Source organism: Oryx dammah, unplaced genomic scaffold (genome assembly GCF_014754425.2).
Source record: "Oryx dammah isolate SB20612 unplaced genomic scaffold, SCBI_Odam_1.1 HiC_scaffold_1066, whole genome shotgun sequence".
NCBI classification, from domain to species: Eukaryota; Metazoa; Chordata; class Mammalia; order Artiodactyla; family Bovidae; genus Oryx; species Oryx dammah.
In genome coordinates, this window is record NW_024071205.1 from 1 (window position 1) to 8249 (window position 8249).

At 43.6% G+C, this 8249-nt stretch overlaps 1 long non-coding RNA gene across 1 annotated transcript; it reads right to left on the minus strand.

Moving 5' to 3' along the window:
- Positions 1 to 41: 41 nt before the first annotated feature.
- LOC120859457 lies at positions 42 to 7760 on the minus strand. The gene is made up of 5 exons (XR_005720089.1): positions 7499 to 7760; positions 4124 to 4234; positions 2157 to 2258; positions 1894 to 1936; positions 42 to 261 (listed from the first exon to the last, which is right to left on the minus strand). It is a non-coding gene; the product is annotated as an uncharacterized LOC120859457 (long non-coding RNA).
- Positions 7761 to 8249: the final 489 nt, after the last annotated feature.

Below are 8249 nucleotides of genomic sequence, written 5' to 3' on the forward strand. Positions count from 1 at the left end.
GGACACTGTGTGTTTTAAAAGAGGTGACTATTGCACAGACATGCGTATTCAGGGCAGATAGTCAATCAATTTATTTAAACCCTCAGCAATCAAATAACACCAATGAGGACATGATTTAGTGCCAAGGAGAGATGAGCTGGGAGAGGGAGTGTGAGTGTGAAGAGAGCAGGATCATGTGACTCAGGAACCAGGAAAGTCGTCTTCGTGTTGTTGATCTTGATTCCATGGACACGAGGACGTGTCTGGTCTCAGTGACTCTTTCTGTAGGTGAATAAGAGAGAACCAAAGGTTTAGTAGAGTCGACTGTGAGACAGCTCACAAGGGTGAGCCTCGGGCAGTAGACTGTCCAGGATACAGGGAGCTGGTAGCTGATCCAATATCCGATTCCAAGTGGACCTTAACAGTGCACATTTCTGTGATGGCGGATTGTCCTCAGAATGTACATGTGGTTGGAGATTTCCCATTTCAGATTGATTCTATGAGTAATGATTTCACAGTGCCTGTACAAGGCACTTCATCTAAAGATGATTTTCAGACTCTATATTTGCGGCAGACAACGCTAACCCTGAAACTTTTGTCTTTAGGGTCCTCAAGAATTTTTTTATATTTTTTATCTTTTAATTATTTTTTAATGTTTAAATTTTTAAATTTAAATTATTAATTTTTAATATTCTAGTATAGCTGATTATCAATGTTGCATTAATTTCATTCGTACTGCCAAGTGATTATACATACAAAAATTTGTATCTATTCTTTTTCAGATTCTTTTCCCATTTAGGTTTTCTAGAGTATTGCATATAGTCCACTATGCTATGCAGTTGGACCTTGTTCTCTATCCATCCTGTATATAATAGTTTCCATCTACTAACCCCAAACTTCTCAGACGATAAGGATCTGCCTGCAATTCAGGGGACCCAGGTTTGATCCCTGTGTTGGAAAGATCTTGTATAGAAGGGAATGGAGCAACACGAGGATTTTTGCCTGGAGAATACTGTGGACAGAGGAGCATGGAGGGCTATGTTCCATGGGGTTGCAGACAGCCCTATGTGACTGAGCAAGGAACCTTTCTTCCACTTTCACTTTTTAACCGCAAACCTCCCAATCCTTCTTTTTCCAACCCCCTCCCACTTGGCAACCTCAAGTCTTTTCTCCACATCTGTGAGTCTGTTTCTCTTTTGTAAATAAGTTCCCCCATGTCGTGTTTTAGATTCCATGCAGAAGTAATATCTATGTGAAAGTGAAAGTTACTCAGTCATGTCCAACTCTTCATGACCCCATGAACTAGAGCCCACCAGGTTCCTCTGTCCATGGAGATGCTCCAGGAAAGAATACTGGAGAAGCTTTCCCCTTTTCCAAGGCATCTTCCCAACCCAGGAATCAAACCCAAGTCTTCCCAGCTGAGCCACAAGGGAAGCCCAAGAATCCTGGAGTGGGTAGCCTTTCTCTTCTCTAGCATATCTCCCCGACCCAGGAATTGAACCCGGTCCTCCTGCATTGCAGGCAGGTTCTATACCAACGGAGTCATCAGGGAAGCCCTGCTTCTTTAACACCGATTCTCCCAGAGGAGGTATGTGCGGGGACAACCGCAATGTCAGGATGGATGGGAACACTGATAGTTTCCACCTACTCATGGGGATGTCTGCTTCTCTCTGATGACTCTGGTTGCAAGATTCCTGTAGGATACGACTCTCTCACCACAGCTGCTCAGCGTTCATCACCCAAACTGTTTGCAACTTAATATGGCTCAAGAGCAGCGAAATTATGGAACAGAAAAAAGTCTTTAGTGACACGTTTAAACTGTTGAGACAAACATTTCACACGCATGAAATAACAGTGTGACCTGATTGCTTCATCTGGAAGGGGCACCATTAATAACGGACCATGTTTACTTACAAAAGTATCAGAGTCACTGGTTTTCACTCCTCTGGACAGTCATCTGGGGAAAAACAAAATGGGAGAAATAAAAGAGCCACCAATTACTAACATTCCCAGCATCTCCAATGTTTTGTTCTCTCTTACCTTTTTTTTTTTTTTAAATAACAGATCTTAAAAGAGATGACTTGTGGAAGAAGAAATTTTGAATAAGCTGATTTGTTTCCTGATATTTACACACCAGGTGAATGGTATGGTCAGGGGAAAAAGTATAATTCCTTTACCATTATCGATGAAATTCCGGATATTTTCTTCTGGAATCCCTTTTTCTCTCACTATGTTTTTGAACTCCTCTTCGTGTTTCGGATCAACATTATCTCCTGCGCCTGTAAAATCACCATGCAAAAAGCAGAATTGTTGACCCCTGGGAACCCATGGATATTCCTGAATCTACAGAACAAGGAATGGAACATGCCAATCAGAGTTTCACTTGTATAATCTAAGACCTTTAAACGGTTGACACCACACAGACATATGTCTTCTGTCTTAAGAATTGAGCCCAGTCTAACTTGGTGAGCAGGACACCCTCCCCCTCAGCATCAGGAGCTGGATGACAAAAACTTGCCAGGATCTCCATGAATCTGGGTCTCAGTTCATCCTGATATGAAACCTACTTGCTTCTCACACCTTCCTCGTATATGTACCTGCCACGCATCTCTGTTTCTAGACCCAGCTTAATAGGAAGCACGCTTCTCCCCTTCCATGGACACATTCACCACTTTGCACTTAATGCCAGAGGGCAATTTACTCTTTCATGAACCTACCATTCTACCCAATAACCTTTTCTGAAATAGACACCTGTTGTCCCCATGGCACACACACCTCTCAGGGCTTCTATGTGGTTAGGGAGTAATGTCAGTGTTCATATGAACAATGCATTTGAAACATGGAAAAGGGCAAAGATTTATCATGTAAGTATCTGTTTCAAGGCTTACGGTACATCAGAAAACTGATATTGTATACAAACACATACATATAGAATCTGCATATATATGGAATCTAGAAAGATGGTACTGATAATGAACTTATTTGCAGGGCATCAGTGGAAAAACAGTCATAGAGAAGAGACTTATGGGCATGGGGAGAGGGGAGGAGATGGTGAGATGTATGGAGAGAGTGACATGGAAACTTACATGACCATCTGTAAATTGGATGGAAAATGGGAAATTGCTGTATGTCTCAGAGAACTCAAACAGGGGCTCTGTGTCAACCTAGAGGGGTGGGATGGAGAGGGAGATGGGAGGGAGGTTCAAAAGGGAGGGGACAAATGTGTACCTATGGGCTTTCTTTGTGGCTCTGCTGGTAAAGATTCCTCATACAGGAGACCTGGGTTTGATCCTGGAGTTGGGAAGACACCCTGGAGACGGGAAAGGCTATCCCCTCCAGTATTCTGGCCTGAAGAATTCCATGGACTGTATAGTCCATGGTATCATATAAAGAATCAGACACGACTGAGCAACTTTCACACAAGCACACGTATGCTGCTGCTGCTGCTGCTAAGTTGCTTCATTCGTGTCCGACTCTGTGCGATCATATAGAAGGCAGTCCACCAGGCTCTGCCATCCCTGGGATTCTCCAGGCAAGAACACTGGAGTGGGTTGCCATTTCCTTCTCCAATGCGTGAAAGTGAAAAGTGAACGTGAAGTCACTGAGTTGTGCCCAACTCTCAGTGACCCCATGGACTGCAGCCCACCAGGCTCCTCCATCCATGGGATTTTCCAGGCAAGAGAAGCACTGGTATATGTATGGCTGATTCATGTTTATGTTTGACAGAAAAAACACCATTCAATAAAGCAGTTATCCTTCAATTAAAAATAGATAAAAATTTAAAAATGAAAGGAAGTCAGTCTCATTATAGCTATGGCATGAAATTAGTTGAAATATTAAATATTTCAACATTTAACATTCCACATTCAACATGAACTATTATAAAATGATTCTGGTAAAACTTCATTTTTAAAATTTCAACAGAAAAGAATTATCTTGAAACGTCTGATGATGTGATGTTCTGCACCCTATGGCCTCCTGTTTCTTGGTAGATTACCTTCCAGGAACCTTAATTCGGTTAGCATAAAGATGCAGGCCTTGCACCCTGAATACTGTCAGCACCTCCTGATATTCTGAATGGAAGTCTTGACAGTGGACATGTAACATTACCATATCAGTGGGAATTTTAGGATGTCATACCTACCAAATAATCCCACCAGTTTTGTCTCCCTGCCATCTGCATCCACATTGAGATCATACGCTATGAGATAGTCCTTGTCCCCACTAATGAGTTGAAATTCATTGTGACCCGCATCTGTGAGAGAGAGAAAAGATGCAAACAGCCCCACCTTAACCAGTTGTCAGTTAGATTATTGTGGCATACGGCGGGCATAAAGAACGGTCCATTGTGTATTGACCCACTCACTCCATGCATGCACAGAATGCTACCGTTAACCACGGCAAGGAAAGGAGGGATGACTTTTCCTCACCCCCACCTTTTCCTACCATTAACCAGTCACTCCTTGCTGTCTTACCAAGATGCTTACCACATTAGAACATACGTTCTAATGAACCCCGCAGATTCTTTTTCTGCATTGTTTTTTGACTTGCTGAGTCTTCCCTGCTGCCCGTGGGCTTTCTCCACATGTGGTGACTGTGGAGTGCAGTCTGGTGTGGTGTGCGGGCTTCTTATTGCAGTGCCTTCCCTTGATGCCGAGTACAGGCTCTGGGCTGTGTGGGTTTCAGTAGTTGCAGCTAGCAGGCTCCAGAGTGCAGGATCAGTAGCTGTGGTGCATGAGCTTAGATGCCCCACGGTGTGTGGGATTTTCTCAGACTAGGGATCAAACCCATGTCTCCTGCCCTAGCAGGCAGAATTCTTATCCCCTGGACCACCGGGGAAGTTCCTGAGAGTGCTTTAAAACATCATGAACGTGCTATCAAATACAGGTTCTAAAATTCTTGGATGTCTGTTTCCCCAGCCACAAAATTGATCTCTTGACCAACCTATCTTGTGTTCATCACCTTCTGTTCCTGAGTGCATACACCAGGCCAGGCAACCTTTCGAACACTTAAGTATTGTGTTTCCCGCGCCCCTCAGTCTTGGGTATGACACAGCTCCCTGCCTTGTCTGTTGGTATGAAGACAGCTTGCCTGCTAGGACGTGTAGGCAGTGACCACCTAGAGGTGACCTTCCGCACCTGGACCGCTGCCCCTGCTCTCTGGCCTGCCCGTCCACTCTGCCCCATGTGTCTGGACAAGAAGCAGCTCTGACCTACTGTGTGTCACACTGCACTCTCTACCTCCCTTCTCATTCTGCTGGCCTCCATCTCACCTTCCTGCAACCACTCAGCAACATGGGATGTAAAACTGCCCATCTGTGTTCCTGAAGCATGCAAACACCACTGCTCCATCTCTGAAACACTGAAAATTTTTAGTGTGCTTGCAAAAGAAAAGAAAAGAAAAGAAAAAAAGCAGCTTCAGAGTCTCAAAGCCCTGACAAGACTATGCAATTTTCTCAAGGCCACGCAAGTCCACACTGGGACAGACGTTCATACTATGCATGTCCTCAGATTATCAGTGACCACCTGTAGTTGACCATGGCTTCACAGGTTGGGCATAGCAGCATCACTGAATTGACTGTCATGTTCATGAAGGGATGAGACAGTGAGAGTAACCTGTCTTCTGGGTGTCAGCTCACCATCAAGGCCACTGCTGTACTGGGCCTGATGCGGGTACACCTCACAGTCCCCAAAACAAAGCTGAAGACTTCAATGGCTGGTCCCCAAGAGACCTTCCAAGACGCCTTGCCCTTCTGTTTATCTCCCTTGTTTAGTCATTGTGTAGAATTCAAGCTAAAACAGATTGCAGAAATGGAGAAGCAGAAAGACAGTGGAAGAATTCACAATTCGGCCAAGGGAAATCACAGAATGGGAATAAGAAAATGAAAGCTTAATTTAGAAAACATCAAATATTAGAAGTTGTCAACGAAAAGTACAGGGAAATATTTCAGGCATGAATTTTACTAATTTGTGATCATTGCATATGTGCTGTGCCACTACTTAGTTTGGGGTAAGGGTTGTGATCACATATGATGTGTTTAAATGTTAATCAAATATGTTCCCCCTAGGCCATGAGAAAATAATAATGTTATTTAGGGCCATTATAAAGAGCTCAGAGATATGAAACTTAGCCAGCATCCCCATTGCTTTAAATAGAAGCTGCGTTTCTGGTTGAACTCACGATGATTTGCTTGAGTTCAAGTTCATCCATCTCAGCTTGGATGGTCAAAGACATCTCAAGATTGTTTTTTAAAAGTGAATAGCACTGATGTGCAAACTCAAGATAGACCCCTGAGACCTCAGTTCATAAGCCTGTTGTAAATGATCCGTCAGAACCCTATGAAATACAAATTCTACACTCATGCTTGGTCTCATTGTTCTTGTTGATATTTAATTGCTATGTCATGACTGACTCTCCACGACCCCATGAACTGTACGACACTAGGTTCCTCTGTCCTCCACGATCTTCTAGAGTTTGCTCAAATGATGCATCCAACCATCTCATCCTCTGGCACCTCCTTCTCTTTTGACCTTCGATCTTCCCCAGCATCAGGGTCTTTTACAGTGAGGCAAATCTTCGCATCAGGTGGCCAACGTACTGAGACTTTAGCATCTGTCCTTCCTTCCAGTGAATATTCTTGGTTGATCTCCTGTAGGATTGACTGGTTTCCTCTCCTTCGAGTCCAAGGGACTCTCAAGTGTCTTCTGCAGCATCACCATTTGAAAGTATCAACTCAATCTTCTTATGGTCCAACTCTCAAAGACACAGGAAACTGCTGAGTAAAAGCATACTGTTGACTCTACGGACCTTTGTTGGCAAAGTGATGTCTCTGCATTTTAATATGCTGTCTTGGTTGTCATAGCTTTCTTTCTAAGGAGCAAGCATCTTTTAATTATGTGGCTGCAGCCACAACCCACAGAGATTTGGGGGCTCAAGAAAAGAAAATCTGTTGCTGCTTGCACTCTTTCCCCTTTCTATTTGCCATAAAGTGAGGGGAACAGATGCCATGATCTTAGCGTTTTTGAATGTTGAGTTTCAGACCAGCATTCTCAGTCTCCTCATTCACCGTCATCAAGAGACTCTTTAGTTCCTCTTCACTTTCTTCCATTAAAGTGGTATCATCGGCATAGCTGAGGCTGTTGATATTTCTGCCAGCAATCTTCATTCCAGCCTGGCATTTAGCATGATGTACTCTTGCCTGGAAAATCCCCTGGATGGAGGAGCCTGGTGGGCTACAGTTCATGGGGTCTCAAAGAGTTGAACACGACTGAGCGACTTCCCTCACTCACTCACTCACTCACTCTGCATGTAAGTTATATAAGCAGCATGACAGTACATACTAACTTATGGTACTCTTCTCCCAGTTTTGAACCAGCCTGTTGTTCCACATCTCACTGTTACTGACTGATCAACACACAGGTTTCTCAGAGTAGAATTCAGGTGTATGGGGTTATTAAAGAAAGTTGATACCAAGATTTCTACCTGAATATACTCTTTCCAGTGTAACACTCATACTTACAGTCAATAGCATAATGGGTTTCTTCCTTTAGGCCTGAGACATATTTTTCTATGCATTCTCCATTCTGCCTTAAAAACAAAATATATTCAAGTTGGTTGATTAAGAGAATAACAATTTGATGTATAATTAAGATTCTTTCTTTGTGACACCCAAGAAAATGTGTCAGGTATCACCTCAGTGCTGGTGAACATTTTGACCTTCAAAAGGGACAAAATATGTTGTCTCGATCCAGTAACTGTCAAGTGGCAAGGATGGTTTGTCTTCCCACTATATCTAACTAGTAGTTCTGAAGATAACCGGTAGATTCAAAACAGGTTGTGTGTAGAGCCAATAAACAAGGAGAAATCTAGAATTTTAGGAAAAAAAGAAAAAGAATGAACTTTTCCTTTATATATATAGTTTCTGAAAACTGAGAGGCATAGCCGTCATGGCAAACTTGGGGGTATTTCGCAACCCTGGCAGTGACTTGTTTTTCAATGAAAGTGAAAGTGTTTGTCACTCAGTTGCGTCTGACTCTCTGTGACCCCGTGGACTGTAGCCCGCCAGGCTTCTCTGTCCATGGGATTCTCCAGGCAAGAATACTGGAGTGGGTCGCCATTTCCTCCTCCAGGGGGTCTTCCCGACCCAGGGATAGAACTCCTGTCACATATATTGCAGGCGCCTGGGAAGGGTCTTGGGAATGTCACTAGGGGCTCTGAAGGCTTTGGGAAACTCACTGGTGATGAAACCTCCCGTGAGGAAGCCCCGAGGG